This window comes from Rhinoderma darwinii, chromosome 6, assembly GCF_050947455.1.
Source record: "Rhinoderma darwinii isolate aRhiDar2 chromosome 6, aRhiDar2.hap1, whole genome shotgun sequence".
Classification (NCBI taxonomy): Eukaryota; Metazoa; Chordata; class Amphibia; order Anura; family Rhinodermatidae; genus Rhinoderma; species Rhinoderma darwinii.
In genome coordinates this window covers 86,619,607-86,638,384 of record NC_134692.1, presented here as the reverse complement: position 1 = coordinate 86,638,384, position 18,778 = coordinate 86,619,607, and positions in this window count along the sequence as shown.

Below are 18,778 nucleotides of genomic sequence, written 5' to 3'. Positions count from 1 at the left end.
ATCTTGGCCACCTCGAATTCCACCCCCTCAGGGGTGAGAACGGGAACAGGAGGTTTCCTCGAGGGGGACCAGGACGGGGAGCAGCGTTTAAGGAGGGAGGCATGGAAGACGTCATGTATGCGAAAGGATGGGGGCAGCTCCAGACGGAAGGATACAGGGTTGAGGACTTCAATGATCTTATAAGGCCCAATAAATCGGGGAGCAAACTTCCTGGACGGGACCTTAAGGCGCAAGTTCCTGGACGACAACCAGACCAAATCCCCGACAACAAACCGGGGGTTAGCAGAACGTCTACTATCCGCCTGAATCTTTTGTGCCCTCTGGGGCGCCTCTAGGTTCTTCTGAACCTGGGCCCAGACAGTGCACAGTTCCCGATGAACATCCTCTACCTCAGGATTATTGGAACAACCAGGGGAAACGGAGGAGAACCTTGGGTTAAACCCGAAATTACAGAAAAACGGGGAGACCCCTGACGAGTTACTGACCCGGTTATTCAGGGAAAATTCAGCAAGGGGAAGGAATGAGACCCAATCGAATTGACAGTCAGAGATGAAACACCTTAAATATTGTTCCAGGGACTGGTTAGTCCTCTCCGTTTGGCCATTAGTTTCGGGATGGAAGGCGGAGGAGAAGGACAGATCAATCTCCAACTTTTTACAAAAGGCTGTCCAAAATAAGGAAACAAATTGTACCCCTCTGTCAGAAACGATATTGACTGGGGCCCCATGGAGACGCAGGATGTGTTTCACAAACAAAGAAGCTAACGTCTTGGCGTTAGGTAGCTTCTTAAGGGGCACAAAGTGGCACATCTTGCTGAAGCGGTCTACTACCACCCACACCACCGACTTGCCCTGAGATGGAGGCAAATCGGTGATAAAATCCATGGAGAGATGGGTCCAAGGTCTCTGGGGAATGGGCAAGGAACGTAGTAGGCCCGCAGGTCGGGACCTAGGGGTTTTGGACCTAGCGCAAACCTCACAAGCGGCGACGTAAGCCCTAACGTCTTTAGGCAACCCAGGCCACCAATAGTTTCTGGTAATGAGGTGTTTGGTGCCCAAGATGCCAGGATGACCAGATAGAGCGGAGTCATGGTTTTCCCTGAGTACCCTTAGCCGGTATTGCAGGGGAACAAACAGTTTGTCCCCAGGGACGTTCCCGGGAGCTGCACCCTGATCAGCCGCGATATCAGAAGCTAAATCAGAATCCGTGGCAGAAACGATTATACCAGGGGGTAAAATACAAGCAGGATCCTTCTCGGAAGGAGGATTGGCCATGAAACTACGTGACAGGGCATCAGCCTTAATATTCTTGGACCCAGCCCTATAGGTAACCAAGAAATTAAATCTGGTAAAGAATAGTGCCCACCGAGCTTGTCTAGGATTAAGCCTCCGGGCCGATTCTAGGAAAACCAGATTCTTGTGATCCGTAAGGACCGTTACCTGGTGTCTGGCCCCCTCCAGGAAGTGCCGCCACTCTTCAAAAGCCCATTTAATGGCTAGAAGTTCGCGGTTGCCAATATCATAGTTACTCTCCGTGGGCGAAAACTTCCTAGAGAAGTAAGCACAGGGGCGGAGATGGGTGAGGGAGCTGGTACCCTGGGACAAGACGGCCCCCACTCCCACCTCGGATGCGTCAACCTCCACAATAAATGGCTCCTCTTGGTTGGGCTGAATCAGCACGGGGGCCGAGATAAAGCACTTCTTGAGGGTCTCAAAGGCCTGGACGGCCTCAGGGGGCCAATGGAGGACATCAGCACCCTTGCGAGTAAGGTCCGTAAGAGGCTTAGCGACGACCGAGAAGTTGGCAATAAATCCCCTGTAATAGTTGGCGAACCCTAAAAAACACTGTAACGCCTTAAGGGAGGCAGGTTGAACCCATTCCGCCACAGCCTGAACCTTGGCAGGGTCCATGCGGAATTCATGAGGAGTGAGGATTTGCCCTAAAAATGGTATCTCCTGTACCCCAAAGACACATTTTTCAGTCTTAGCAAACAGATTATTCTCCCGAAGGACCTGGAGCACCTTCCTGACATGCTCCACGTGGGAGGACCAGTCCTTGGAAAACACCAGTATGTCATCAAGGTACATAACAAGAAAATTACCCAGGTAATCTCTCAGGATTTCATTAATAAAATTCTGGAAGACGGCAGGGGCATTACACAACAAAAAGGGCATGACCAGGTATTCGAAATGACCCTCGGGTGTGTTGAACGCAGTTTTCCACTCATCCCCCTCTTTGATGCGGATAAGGTTATATGCCCCCCGTAGATCGAACTTAGAAAACCATTGGGCTCCCTGAACCTGATTAAAAAGATCCGGAATCAAAGGAAGTGGGTACTGGTTCCTTACGGTGACCTTATTCAGGTTACGATAATCAATGCACGGCCTAAAACCACCATCCTTCTTCCCCACAAAGAAGAAGCCAGCACCTACAGGAGAAGTCGAGGGGCGAATGAAACCCTTGGCCAGGCATTCTTGGATATACACCCTCATAGCTTCACGTTCAGGACATGAAAGGTTAAATATCCTACCCTTAGGAAGCTTGGCACCAGGCACCAAATCGATGGCGCAATCGTAATCTCTATGGGGGGGCAACACCTCGGAGGCCTCCTTAGAAAACACATCGGCGAAGTCCTGAACAAACTCAGGAAGCGTGTTTACCTCCTCCCGGGGAGAAATAGAGTTAACAGAAAGACATGACATAAGACATTCACTACCCCATTTGGTGAGATCCCCAGTATTCCAATCAAACGTGGGATTATGCAACTGCAACCAGGGAAGACCTAATACCAGATCAGACGATAATCCCTGCATCACCAGTACAGAGCACTGCTCCAAATGCATGGAGCCAACCAGGAGTTCAAAAACAGGAGTATGCTGAGTAAAATAACCATTAGCAAGGGGAGTTGAGTCGATACCTACTACAGGGATAGGATAAGGTAAATCAATAAAAGGCATTTTTAGAGACATAGCAAATTCCACAGACATGATATTAACAGATGAGCCAGAATCCACGAAGGCACTGCCAGTGGCAGACCGGCCAGCAAACGAGACCTGAAAGGGAAGCAAAATTTTATTGCGTTTCACATTAACGGGAAATACCTGTGCGCCCAAGTGACCTCCCCGATGATCACTTAGGCGCGGAAGTTTTCCGGCTTTTTATTCTTGCGCCTGGGACAGGTGTTCAGAAGATGCTTGTCGTCCCCACAGTAGAAGCAGAGACCATTCATTCTGCGAAACTCCCTACGTTGTCGAGGGGACATGGAGGCCCCGAGTTGCATAGGTACCTCCGAGTCCTCCGTGGAGGGGCGAGGAGACGGGACCTCGGGGGGAATCCCAGAAAAGTCAGAGGGGAGCACATTGAAGCGTTCAAGCTGACGTTCCCTGAGACGTCGGTCAAGTCGTACTGCTAGGGCCGTAACCTGGTCAAGGGAGTCAGAAGAGGGGTAACTAACCAGCAGATCCTTCAGGGCGTCAGATAATCCTAACCTAAACTGGCACCTTAGGGCCGGATCGTTCCACCGAGAAGCTACGCACCACTTTCTAAAATCAGAACAGTACTCCTCAACCGGTCTCCTACCCTGACGTAAGGTCACCAGCTGACTCTCGGCTAAAGCAGTCCTGTCAGTCTCGTCGTAAATGAGTCCGAGGGCAGAGAAAAAGCGATCAACAGAGGAAAGTTCAGAGGCGTCAGGAGCCAAGGAGAAGGCCCACTCTTGGGGCCCTTCCTGGAGTCGGGATATGATGATACCCACCCGCTGGTTCTCGGAACCTGAGGAGTGGGGTTTAAGGCGGAAATACAGTCTGCAACTCTCCCGGAAGGAGAGAAACGTCTTACGGTCCCCTGAGAACCGGTCAGGTAACTTGAGGTCGGGTTCTAGAGGTGAGGTGAGGGGAACTACTACGGCAGCGTCACCCTGGTTGACCCTCTGGGCCAGGGCCTGGACCTGTAGGGAGAGGCCCTGCATCTGCTGGGTCAGGGTCTCAAGGGGGTCCATGATAGCGTCAGCGTAGGGGAAATGGTAGACTAGGTAAAGGGCTTGTAATTATGTAGTGGCAGGAAGGAGGTGAAGGGAAAGTGAGCCCTAATCTACCCACCGCCCTGTCCCTGCCTACTTGCAACGACCCGCCCTAGGCGACGGGGTACAACTGGGCGGCGGTCCCTACGCTGTCTAAGTGCACGGGAGAACAAACAGGGAACACGCAAGAGAAGGGGCAGTAGCCCACGGAACACCGCGAGGAAACGGAGCGGTGAATGAGTTGTCAGGACCAGGATGAAGTGGAGTATACCCAAGTGAGCACGGAGGAGGAAGCAAGCCGGAGGCAAAGCAAAGCAGGTTAAGCAGAACAGCAGCAAGGCAGAAGCACGGCAGAGGAAGCTGGAGCAAGCAGCAGTGGGGCCAGGAATCCAAAAGAATTACAAGCACTGAGGAGGAGAACACAGCAGGTAATAAAGGACAGGGGGCGGAGCTAACTCCGACTGACCAGGCCGCGATAGGCTCTCCCACTCCTGAGCCTGCCACCCTGGTTGGTGGGAGAAGGTGTCAGTCGAACAGGTCTGGCCTCAGGTGTGGATTGATTAATCTCAGGAGTATACCTAGACGTAGTACCTGGCAGATCCCTAACTCTATCTCTACAGGGGGGGCTATATCTACAGGGGGACTATATTTACAGGGGGTGGGCTATATACAGGGGGACTATATCTACAGGAGGTGGGCTATATACAGTTGGACTATATCTACACGGGGTGGGCTATATACAGGTGGACTATATCTACAGGGGGTGGGCTATCTACAGGGGGACCATATCTACAGGGGGTGGGCTATATACAGGTGGACCATATCTACAGGGGGTGGGCTATATACAGGTGGACTATATCTACAGGGGGACTATATCTACAGGGGGCTATATACTGGGGTGGGCTATCTACAGGGGGAGGGCTATATATAGGTGGACTATATCTACAGGGGGGCTATATCTACAGGGGGTGGGCTATCTACAGGGGGACCATATCTACAGGGGGTGGGCTATATACAGGGGGACTATATCTACAGGGGGGCTATATACTGGGGTGGGCTATCTATGGAGCACCATATACAGGGGTGGGCTATAGCTACAGGGGGGGCTATATAGTATATAGCCCCATGTAGATATAGCCCACCCCTGTAGATATAGCCCACCCCTGTAGATATGGTCCCCCTGTAGATATGGTCCCCCTGTAGATATGGTCCCCCTGTAGATATAGTCCCCCTGTATATAGTCCCCCTGAAGATATAGTCCCCCTGTAGATATAGTCCCCCTGTAGATATAGCCCACCCCTGTATATAGTCCCCCTGTAGATATAGCCCATCCCTGTATATAGTATCCCACAAATAGCTCCCCCTATAGTGCTCCACAGAAAGCCCACCCCTGTATACCCCCTTGTACATATAGTCCACCCCTGTATATAGTGCGCCACAGATAGCCCACCCTTGTATATAGTATATACAGGGGTGGGCTATCTGTGGAGCACTATATTCAGGGGTGGACTATCTAGTGGAGCACTATATACAGGGGTGGACTATATGTACAAGGGGGGCTATATACAGGGGTGGGCTATCTGTGAAACACTATATACAGGGGTGGACTATATGTGGAGCACTATATACAGGGGTGGGCTATATCTACAGGGGGGCTACATACATGGTTGGGCTATCTGTAGAGTACTATATACAGGGGTGGGCTATATCTACAGGGGGCTATATACAGGGGTGGGCTATCTGTAGAGCACTATAGGGGGAGTTATTTGTGGGACACTATACAGGGGTGGTCTATATGGGCGCACTATCTACAGGGAGCTCTATGGCAGGCACTATCTATCTACTATCTAAACGCCCATTTTCAGACGTTTCTGGTCACTACGTGTGCACATACCCTAACCGGGGTTAAATATGTCTGGTGTATTATATATAACTGGATCATTTTATTGTTTGCGGATGGGGAAACCTGAAGATGAGACTCCAAAATATCATCCCACTCATCTGTCTGAATGGTAGGAATCCATCGTTTCCATCTACTCTCTACAGCAAGTGGAGTGGAATTCACCGTGATGGATAACAAATGGGAATATAGAGCGGATATCATGCCTCGTGGACCCTGGGAGTTAAGAATCCCTATCAGTGGAAAGGAAGAGATTGTTAAGTTATTTCTCAAGTAATGGAATTGGGTTTGTAAAATATGTCGAGTCTGTAGATACCTATGAATATGGGTGCGTGGTATGTCATACTTAATCTGCAACTGATTGAATGAAAGTAGGACATTATCCTCATATAGGTCCCCTATAGTTCCAATAGCTGGAGATAACCGTGGGGGCATTAAAGGAAAGTAAGAAGCATTATTCCATAAAGGCATTTCAGACACAATATCATTGTAACCCAGCTGCTTTTTCGCTTGTCTCCAAACCAGACAAGCCAGCTTGTGTAAGGGCAGGGGCTTAATATGGGCCGGGAGGGAGTTTACTTCAAGGGAGCCGAGCAAACATTGACTCCCAAGTACATGAGCCAAATGGTGCTCTGAGTTGGGAAGATCCTTTTCAGGCATCCAGGAACTCAAGGTTTTCAGTTGACCTGCTAAATAATATAAAAAGAAATCTGGTAGAGCCGTCCCTGCCAGTGCCTTAGGCCTTTGGAGCGTGGACAACCTGAGTTTATGTCTAGAATTCCCCCATATAAACGGTGATAACAAGGAGTTGAGCTGTTTAAAAAAGGATTTAGGTACGACAACCGGACTGTGCTGAAGGGCATATAGAAATTTAGGCAACAATATCATTTTAACCAGGTTTATACGGCCAGATACCGATAAAGGCAGTTTACCCCATGCATGAAATTTAGACCGTGTGTAGCCCAATAGCGGCAACATATTTAACATTTGGAAGTTTAGTTATAAATATGCCCAGATATTTGAAATTATCTACTAAAGGCAAGGGCGACAACTCCGACAGGCCTGGGGGCTGTACTTTGGACAGGGACACAAGAGATGATTTCCCCCAATTAATAGAAAGACCGGAATATTGTCCAAAACGTTCAATTATATTAATTACCGAGGGAAGGGTATCCTGCACTCTATCCATAAAAAGCACCATATCATCTGCATAGAGACCAATGGTGTCCGTACGGTCTGCTATGGTTATACCTGTGATGAGTGGAGAGGAACGCATCCGCAATGCTAAAGCCTCAATTGCCAAACTAAATAAAGCGGGCGAGAGGGGGCATCCCTGACGTGTATCCCTTTGAAGAGTAAATGACGGGGATAGTATATTATTCACCTAGACATTAGCCCGGGATGAAGCATATATTATTTATATCCATTTACAAAAAACGGGACCGAAACCAAAGTTTTCCAGGCAAGCAAATAAAAAGGGCCATTCAATGGAATCAAAAGCCTTTGTTGCATCCAGAGACGCCAAAGCCCAAGTCCTGCAATGCACTATATTGAACTATCGTCTGAACCCTTCTAATACTTATAGATGTGCTTTTACCTGGCATAAAGCCGGTGTATCAAATCCAAGATGACCGTATTCAGTCTTTGAGCAAGGATTTTAGTCAGGATCTTATAATCGGCATTTACCAATGATATGGGGCGGTATGAACTACAGTCCAAGGGGTCCTTTCCGGGTTTAAGCAGAACCACTATGGTGGCATCATAAAATGTAGTTGCCAATGTCCCAGAAGCAATGGCAAACTCAAAGACCTGCTGTAACTGGGGTGTTAAATGGCCACTGTATTTACTATAAATCTCTACAGGCAGGCCATCTGGACCGGGGGCTTTACCTTTAGCCATAGCTTTGATGGCCAGGGTGATTTCGTCTATTGTTATATCAGCATCCAAAAATGCCCGTTGCGTGTCTGTGAGCTGCGGGAAAGATAAATCTGAGAGATAAGCAGATATATCCATATCAGTTATAGCCAATGTAGTCTTATAAAGGGAAGTATAATAATCCTGAAAGCATTGAGTCAAAAGTTCTGCTTCCACAAGTATATCCCCGGAGGGGGCCCTAAGCTTCATGACCACATTTGAGGCAGAGTTTTGCTTCACCATGAATGCTAATAGTTTGCTAGACTGATTCCCCAGTTCAAAGTATGAGGCCCCATGCACACGACCGTGCCCGCAATCACGGCCCGCGACTGCGGGCACGGCCGGCCGCTGACTGACAGCCGCATTTTCGGGCCGTGCTCCCATACAAAGTATGGGAGCACGGCCCGCAAAATGCGAAAGAACGGACATGTTCCATAATTCCCGGAACATTTCCACGGCACTGACACCCTTCCGCAGTGCTACGGAAAGGTGTCAGTGTTCAATGAAAGTGAATGGCTCCGTTTTTGCGGACCGCAATTGCGGTCCGAAAAAACTGAGGTCTTTTGCTGTCGTGTGCATGGGGCCTGACTGTCTAGAAAAAAATAACTTCTGTTTAGATTTAACGTGTTGTTGTTGGGCGTATAATCTCTGAAAGCTCAACCATTCAGACCTGTGTGCATCAGCAGGGTCAGAGACATAGGACCTTTCAGCTAATGCCAGCCTATTTGTCAGAATCTCCTCATCCTGGCCTGACGTGCATTTAATATAAGAGATAGTAGAGGATAAACAGCCTCGCAAGTATGCTTTGAGGGTATCCCAAAAATTAGAGGCATCCGTCTGTATATCATTAGTGTACCATGTGACTGTGATGTCACGTGACACGGCTTCCAGACAGTGGAATGGAAGAGTCGGTGCGGAGGAGTCCAGGTAAGCTGCAGTCTGGAATGTAATGTATTGTGATGTGTTGTGTTGTAATGTAATGTCTTGTAATGTATTGTGTTGTATTGTGCTGTTTGCGGTGGAGAGGCCCCCCCTCCTCTCTCCACCGCAAACTGCACAATCCAACACAATACAGTATAGTACACATGAGTGTATGAGAGCGGGGCTGCGGCTGTGTAATACAGTCACTGCCCCGCTCCTGAGTCCTGACATGTGCGTGCCGTCAGGATGATGTAATGCAGCCGGCGCTGCACTAATGATCTGCGGCACTGAAGACAGAACATGGCGGTCGCGCTACAAAACACCCCCATGTTCTGTCTTCAGTGCCTGAACCGCCGCTCATTAGTGCAGTGCCGGCCGCATCTCCTCATGCTGACCGCGCGCGCACTTAATGTGAGGGGCGGGGCAATGGCTGTATTACACAGCCGCAGCCCCGCTCTATAACAGCGGAGATCAGAGAAACCTCATCTCCGCCGCTATTCTCCTGAATGCTGCAATCACAGTGGACTGCAGCATTCAGGGGAAAATGAGAAGGGGAGATGCCCCTGGATCGTGTCACAGGGAATTCCTGTGACGCGATCGAGGGCCATACCATATATGGGCAGACAGCCCAGGGTCCATTGAAGGACCCCAGGGCTGTCTTACCATATTTCCTGTTGTTAGGGCATACTTAGGTATGTCCTAACAACTGCCTGTGTGCTATCCGTCCACAGGCTAATGTACTGGCATATATCGGATATATGTCAGTACATTAAAGTTTAAAAATAAAGTAAAAACAAAGTGATGTTAAATAAAAAAAATACACATTCACCTTTTTTACAATAAACATTAAAATAAGTCTCAATACATAAAACATACACATAATCAGTATTGGCGCGGCCGTAATAACCTGCACAACATTTTCTTTGCATCATTTATGATGTGTGCGCTGTAAAAAAATAAAAATAAAAACTGCTTTCTATCACTTATTGTGGGGCACAAAGTGCGATGATAAATTTAACCTCCATGTTCCTCACATTCAGGGCTCATTTACACGAACGTGTTATACGTCCGTGCGACGCGTGTGATATTCACGCGCGTTGCAGGGACCTATATTAGTCTATGGGGCAGTGCAGACAGGTGCGTGATTTTCACGCAGCGTATATCCGCTGCGTGAAACGCACGACATGTCCTATATTTGTGCGCTGTTCACACATCACACACCCATTGAAGTCAATGGGTGCGTGAAAACCACGCATGTCTCACGGAAGCACTTCCGTGGGACAAGCGTGATTCGCGCACGTGCTGTTCTGTTTACAAACATCCAAACAGTGTCATAATGATGGCGGCTGTGCGAAAATCACGCAGCCACGCATCACATGACACAATTTTTGCGTGCGCAAAACGCACACACTCGTGTAAACCTGGCCTAATAGTAATTAACCCCATCATGTACCTCACACATTAACCCATTATGACTGAGAAACATGATGGGGTTAATTACTATTAATGTGAGACACATTCAAAATTCAGCATCACACCTTGCGCCTCACATCAGAAAACGAAAGAATTTTTTTTTCTTATTACTGTTCACAAAGTAAACGAAGTATCGATATCGAAGTCCAAATTTTGGTATGGTGACATCCCTACACTGTGGGTCGCGTCCCCCTGGGGGTTCGTGTGAAGACCTCCGGGAGGTTGCGAGTCACTCACCGAGGTCCTGGTTCCATTCAATCCTGGAGCAAGGAGCTGACATCTCCTTGATCCAGCATTCCCTGTGCCCTGAGCGGCTCGACACAGGCTGGCTGGATGTAGCGACATCATCGCGCCTGTCTGCGCCGAGTCACTCATAGTACACACCGGAGGAGGCAAAGGATCCACCACCCGACGTGGGAACGGGGATAGGTAAGTAGGTATGGGGCTGTTATGGGGGGGGGGCATTATACGTTATGGGGCATTATACTGTGTGGGGACATTATACTATGGGGGCTGTTGGGCAAGGCGTCTGGGCATAGGCACGCGCAGGGGTATGATGATGATGGTGGTGTTGGGGAGTGGTAGGGGGGCCAAAGCTGAATTCTTGCACCTGGGCCCATGAGCCTTTAGCTACGCCCCTGCTGGACAGAGTCCAGAGAGTGAGAATAACTGGATTGTGATCTGATATTCCCCGGGGACGATGTGCTATAGAGGCCATGCGCAATACCAAATCATGTGTCCCAAATATATAATCCAGGCGTGACAGTGTACGTCTTGTTGAGGAATGACAAGTGTATTCTAACAAATCTGGACATTTAAAGTGCCATAGGTCTATCCATCCAGTACCAGTTATGAATGTAAATAAAGTGGTATTTGTCGTGCCGCCCACACTAGACGGTATGGAATCACGAAATCTATCTAAATTTCTATCCATTAAGACATTAAAGTCCCCCATGCAAATAACAGAAGCGTCTGGGTAGTCAAGCGCAAAACTAACCGCCCAATGTAAAATTTCCAAAGAGGCCGAAGGTGGGTTATAGATACATATAATGACGTAGCCCTTAGAGTCAATCTCAGCATAGGTAAAGATAAACCTCAACCTCAGAGTCTCTACGAGTCACCTTAGCCTCCCAGCGTAGCGATCTGTGAACCAGTAGGGACACCCCTCTAGAATAACATGTATGAAACGAATGTGCCGACCACTGGACCCACGGCTTATTCAGCCATCTAGCCGATTCCAATGTCAAATGTGTTTCCTGAAGACTGAGGATATGAGGTGAAAATTGCCTAATATGAGAAAATACCTTTACTCGCTTAAAGAGGCTCTGTCACCAGATTTTGCAACCCCTATCTGCTATTGCAGCAGATAGGCGCTGCAATGTAGATTACAGTAACGTTTTTATTTTAAAAAAACGAGCATTTTTGGCCAAGTTATGACCATTTTTGTATTTATGCAAATGAGGCTTGCAAAAGTCCAAGTGGGCGTGTATTATGTGCGTACATCGGGGCGTTTTTACTACTTTTACTAGTTGGGCGTTCTGACGAGAAGTATCATCCACTTCTCTTCAGAACGCCCAGCTTCTGGCAGTGCAGACACAGCCGTGTTCTCGAGAGATCACGCTGTGTCGTCACTCACAGGTCCTGCATCGTGTCGGACGAGCGAGGACACATCGGCACCAGTTGATTCTGCAGCAGCATCAGCGTTTGCAGGTAAGTAGCTACATCGACTTACCTGCAAACGCCGATGCTGCTGCAGAATCAACTGTAGCCTCTGGTGCCGATGTGTCCTCGCTCGTCCGACACGATGCAGAACCTGTGAGTGACGACACAGCGTGAGCTCTCGAGAACACGGCTGTGTCTGCACTGCCAGAAGCTGGGCGTTCTGAAGAGAAGTGGATGATACTTCTCGTCAGAACGCCCAGCTAGTAAAAGTAGTAAAAGCGCCCCGATGTACGCACATAATACACGCCCACTTGGACTTTTACTTTAAACACGCCCACTTGGACTTTTGCAAGCCTCATTTGCATAAATACAAAAATGGTCATAACTTGGCCAAAAATGCTCGTTTTTTAAAAATAAAAACGTTACTGTAATCTACATTGCAGCGCCTATCTGCTGCAATAGCAGATAGGGGTTGCAAAATCTGGTGACAGAGCCTCTTTAAGTGGTGTACCTAGCCCTCTGACATTCCAGAAAATACATACAATGTTATCAGTCATTGGAGTATATAGACAATGTGAGGATCACGGCACCGCCCTGATACCCCGTACTGAAACAAAATACCAGTGGGAGTACCGTATATGAAATATGGAGGGAAGAAGCTCCCTCAGAGCACTGATCATGAGCACCTAGGTGCTGTAGAAAAGGGAAAACATAATCACAGAAACAAACATAACTCGCAACATAGCGTAAAGTAACAGTATCCTTCAAAGGACCATCTTAGAAATATAGGGGTTACCGCCGCTATAGATAACGGTAGGTAAAGATGTACATATGGACGATACCCGGAGCTCCCGTCCTTAGGCATATCAAGCGAGCATATCTGTGTAGATACAAATTGAATGCAGCATATACATTGGAGAAGCACACACATGACAATAAAAAGTCAAAAAGGATATATGTTGAAAAAGACGTCTCGGGCAAATATCCCCTGTTGGTTAAGTTCTCGCTGAGGGTGGATGAAATTGGAGCCAGTCCATGGCCTCCCCAGGAGTATTGAAAAACACGGATGATTCACCATGCAGAATGCGTAAACGAGCCGGATACATCATGGAATACACTATACCGCAATCTCTAAATCTTCTCTTGACTTCGGTGAATTGGGCTCTTTGCTTTTGAAGATCCACAGAGAAATCCGGGAAGATGGACACTGTAGAGTTGTTGTGCTGTATGGGGCCTTTCTGTCTGGCCAGACGAAGAGCCGTCTCACGATCTTTACAATTAAGTAGACGAGCCAAGAGAGGTCTAGGTGGCGCCCCAGTTGGTGGGGGCTTCACTGGTACTCTATGAGCACACTCCACGGCGAACATCGGGGAGAAGTCATCACCCAGGGTTTCTTTTAGCCATTTTTCCAGGAAACGGTCGGGGTACTGACCCTCTGCGCGCTCCGGTAAGCCTATAATACGAAGATTTTTGCGGCGCAACCGGTTCTCAAGATCATCCATTTTATGTTGCCCAGCATCTGTTTTGTGGGACACAGAGGAAAGTTTAACCGCCATCGGAGAGACTCTATCTTCCAAGTGGGAAACACGGGACTCCACCTCCGTCATGCGGCCACGCATAGATTGCAGATCTTGTCGCAAGAGACCCACGTCAATTTTGATCTCTTCAATTTTACCCGTCAGGGAAGTTTTGCAAGCCGTGATAGCCTGGAGTAGTTGGTGCGACACCTTACGTAGGGTAGGTTCCTCCTCCTGCTCATCTCCTGAGAGGTCAGCACGCGGCGGATCCACAGATTTAGGCGTGTTACATCGTAGGGATCTAGTACCTTCTGGAGGATCATTTCTAGCAAAGTCTTTCAATTTCTCTGTAGCAGAGGGACCCTTAGCACGGTTGGTAGTCATAGAAGCAACAGGAGACAGACACTAACTTCTGAGGTAGAATGTACAGACACTTGCAATATAGAAATGAATGGTGGACGTCTGAGGAGAAATCCTGCCAGTAAAGTAATGAAAGTCCAGAAATAGTAGTAGAGAACCCGGTTGCGTACCATAAATCAATAGAAATGGCAGGTAGATAATGCAGCAAGAAACCAGCTATGACCGAGACAGGTATCTGTGGTGTTATAGGTAAGAGAATCAAAAGTAGGTTATTAGGAGGTCATTTCATAACTCCTTCTGACACAGAAGATACAACTGATTTATATAAGAAATGCAGATCTTTGGCCATCAAAGGATGTCCACTGTCTGACAAATGTTTAATTGGCTCTTTCCTCACCAAGGTGCGAGATGTGCTGATTAAGAATTTGTCACCAGGGCTTGTATCTGGCCTTAGATAGGATTCTCACCCAGAGTTAGAAATGATTGCCCCAAACATCCTGAAGAAACATCTAAAGCTATGCAAATGGATGCCTGTGGTGTGTCTGCCTGTGGACCAGGAGAAACATGTGACAATGGCTTATGTTCAAAGAAAATATGATAAATTAAGGCAAACCCCATCATAATTTATATTTGTAATGACCCACATAGCTAGTTATGATTAGGGGAAATAGCCCTCACATATATGTCAAATTCACATCCATATGCCCAGAGGAAGTACCTGAAATTGGATATTGGCTAAAAACATGGGCCTATTATAGAGTTGTTTGATATGCCCTGGTTGGTAAATGTCTGCACAGGTGAATGCAGGTAATATTATATTTCTAGGGGATTCCTGCAAGGACACATGACCACTTATATGTTTTTCTATAGAAATACCACTGTGTAATGGGAGGAGTATGCTTCATTGTAGCAAAAATAGAAAATGGGGAGGAATCCTCCAGCTCACCTGACACTATGGGACGTGTCACTAGTAGCGCCCGGTATCCTCGTGTCGGCACACGATACGTAGTAGCGAAAGAAACAGGGATTGGAGTCCAGCGCTGGGTAGAGTAAAATGGAAACAGTTTCCAAGTTTAATGGTCGAGAAAAAATGTAAAATCCAATGCAATGAAGTCCTGGTGTGGAGAAAGTGAGGGGGAAGTGTCCTCAGAGCCTACGCGTTTCGGACGGCTTCGGCGTCCTTAGACTTGGCTGTGATGCATCGGGCCAAACGGAATTGCACCTCTCAAAGCCAGTTCGAATTAGAACAGGAAAAAATAAAGACAAGACTTAAAGCAAGAGGCTATCCACAATGGTCACTCGATAGAGCAAGTAACATCATGACCAACAAACCAAGATCACAGCTACTTGAATACAATAACACCAAAATAAGCCCTACAAGTCAACATTCTGGCAATCAGCCAACATTGATCCTACAACAAAGTAACCAGTTTGCGCAAATCAAAAATATAATTACTAATTACTTACCGATTCTCAAAGAGGATGACAGCATGCGTTCCATTCTGGCCGAAGGATGTCGCATTGTGGCAAGAAAAGCCCCCTCCTTAGGCAGTGTCCTGTCCCCGTCACTTTTTTCATCTAATGAAATTACAAAGACAACGTGGTTAGAAACCAAAGGTTTCTACAAATGCGGCCAGCACCCCTGCAAGGTGTGCTCTTACGCTTATCCAACCAAAAGCTTTAATGATTCCAGACAAACAGATATATATACTATTCAGAATTACATCAATTGTAATTCTGAATCTGTCATCTACATAATTGAGTGCACCGAATGCCAACTGAAATACGTAGGTTGCACCAATCGGAAACTAAAGACGAGAATCTTGGAACATCTTAGTTACGTAAGAAATAGTAATATTCTCAACATTTCTAATGCCGCGAAACATTTTATACATCACCACAACCGAACTACAAAAACCTTTCGTTGTTATGCCATTGAGAAAATTCATTCCTCCAAGAGGGGAGGAGATATAATACACAAAACCCACCTCAGGGAGGCATATTGGATTTTTAGACTAAAAACAAGACACCCCGAAGGTCTTAACTTAAGAAAAGAGCTTATGTTCCAATATTAATCAATTAACTCTTCCATTTTAGTTTCTCATAAACTATATGGCTACCATATGTCCAAAAGTATTCCAATATACAGTTTCTCCTCGAACGATATTCCCTTTCCCACATTCCAGTACATACATAACATGTGCTTTTTGATATGTACAACACGCACTACCCTATTTAGCCCTGTTTCTTTTTAATTGTGTATGTAGTTGTCGTCCTGCCCTCACCATAACCACTTCACCCTCGATCCTCGCAATTATATTGAGCTCTCTACCATTCTTAAAATTCGCTTGCCATATATTATATATCTCTTGTTACAATAGGCTCCAATACACATATGATCTCAGGATCTCATATATACTTACATGTACATGCCTATCGGGCTATTTTTTATGTATTTATGCTCATTTATTCTTTATCATTGTTTTCAGTCCATCATTTATTTAATTTTGATGTCTGCCCAAGTCCGATCCCTAATCTAGAGTTTACATGAAGAACACAATATATATTCTGATGTGTCACTTACCTTAGCCATAGAACTCAGGCGGAACCCTAACCAGAGGGACAGCGTTGTCCTCCAAAGGCAGATATGAGTCTCATGTAATACGAGCCCTGGAACGCAAACAGTTAATCACAGTGAGAACACATCTAATATACATAAATATCACACCATGAACTCTCTGCACTAATACCTGTAAACATCAACTATAATGAAACAGACAGATTACGAATCTCAACTCCAATGTATACTTACCCGATATGAAGGCAAAATCCATGTACATCGAAGACAGAACTACAACTTCCGGTTTGCGTTCCAGTAGTCATACTAACCATGGAACGCAATCAAAAACCAGCTGTCTCACCGGAACCAGGATATAAAAAGACAGCGCGCTCAATTCAAAAAATATATCACAGCCAAGTCTAAGGACGCCGAAGCCGTCCGAAACGCGTAGGCTCTGAGGACACTTCCCCCTCACTTTCTCCACACCAGGACTTCATTGCATTGGATTTTACATTTTTTCTCGACCATTAAACTTGGAAACTGTTTCCATTTTACTCTACCCAGCGCTGGACTCCAATCCCTGTTTCTTTCGCTATGCTTCATTATCATATGAACAGCCTCCTCTCAGTGACATCACCAGCCAGTGAACTGGAGGGAAAAACTGAGTTTAAAATGCCAGGAGAAGTGAGGGTCGGTGTCAGTCTTTGGGGATCCATATCTCGGTTGGAGTGACTGCCCATATTTTCAGCTGTCCCCACAGCCAGGATATCGCCGCTGTAGATCAGTAAGGTTTTGTTCTGTTTCTTTTATCCCTTTTATTTTCATAAACTGTTTGATTGCATTGTATCTGTATGTATATTTTTTATCTTTTAATCTGACAACTATTTTATGTATTGCACTGCACTATTGTGTATTAAATTTGAAATATTTATAAGTCTCTTCCTTGTAGTCTTACTGAACTTAAAGGGAATGTGTTGCCAGCAAAACATGTTTTTTTTTTTTAAATTAAACATTTAGTGTGTAGGTGATTAAACATTGTTCAAATTTTTTTTATTTTTTTCACGAGTCAGGAAATATTATAAATTAGATTCTAATTTATAATATTTCCCATTGCTGGTCACTAGATGGAGCTATTCCCAAAATTGCAGCATTGCATGTGGTAAAGCAACCACATTGCTTTTTGCTGCAAAATTGGGAAAAAAGCACTCGCTCTAGTGAGCTCTGAGAATCCCCCCCTCCTTTATCCTGGCTAGTGCCGGGATAAACGAGGGGTTTGAACGGTCTAACCTCCTACACTGTGTGTCGCCATTTTTTGAGCTAACACACAGTGTAGTAGGTTTACATACAGTAGTAAACCCACACAAACACGAACATACATAGAAATCTCTTACCTGCTCCTGCCGCCGCGGCTCCCTCCGGCCCGTCCGCTCCGTCTGCTGCCGCTGACCGGAAGTAGTAATCTTACTGTCCGGCCGCGACTTCCGGTCCACAGGAAAATGGCGCCGGACGGCGCGCATTTCAAATTGGACTGTGTGGGAGCGGCGCATGCGCAGTTCCCACACAGACGGCGTACACAGAAGTGGATGGGACGGGACCCGTTCGCAGTCCCTATGGGACTGTGGCTGCCGTATTCCATGTCTGTATGTGTCGTTAATCGACACATACAGAAATGGAAAAAAAAATGGCAGCCCCCATAGGGAAGAAAAAAGTGTAAAAATAAGAAAAAGTAAAACACAAACACACAAATAAATATAAACGTTTTTAATAAAGCACTAACATCTTTAACATATTAAAAAAAAAATTGTGATGACACTGTTCCTTTAATCTTCCGAAGGTGAGGAACCTTATCTGTATTTTGTGTTCCATTTAGATAACCTGGTATTGTAACTGGTGTAAGGGAACATAGAGACGTAGGCCCCTATTGCCTAGATAAGTAAAGGTGGTGGTAGCATACTGTGGTATAAATTGTTGGGGTGTTGGAAACCTATGTGAGTAAATTAGCATAATCCTGTCATCTAGAGTAGGTGGGCGTGGATTTATGGGGTAAATTAATAAGCTCAGTAGTGTAATTCACCCCTGTGACGTGACCTGAGATCGGCGATCGTCACAGTATCCAAAGAACAAGGGTTTCCACAAGGCAACTCCGACCCAAGGTATAATATAGAATAAAGCAGCAGATGAGCACTGAGAGCAAGGGAGAGTTCAATTAAGTGCTTCCAGCAGCCAGCAGGGGGCAGCAGTGGCTGTATGTCGGGCCACCACTTGCAGGGCTTACAGGCACAGCCTTCTCAGGGCCCTGCTCAAGGGCTGATAAGAATGGTACGGGGGGGGGGGGGGGGGGTTAAAGGATTTGAAGTCCCAGCAGCCAGGAATCACCTACCCCGTCCACAACGATCTCCTGATCCGTGCGGCAGGCCGATGTGCACTGCAGTGAAGATGATGCACACGTGTGT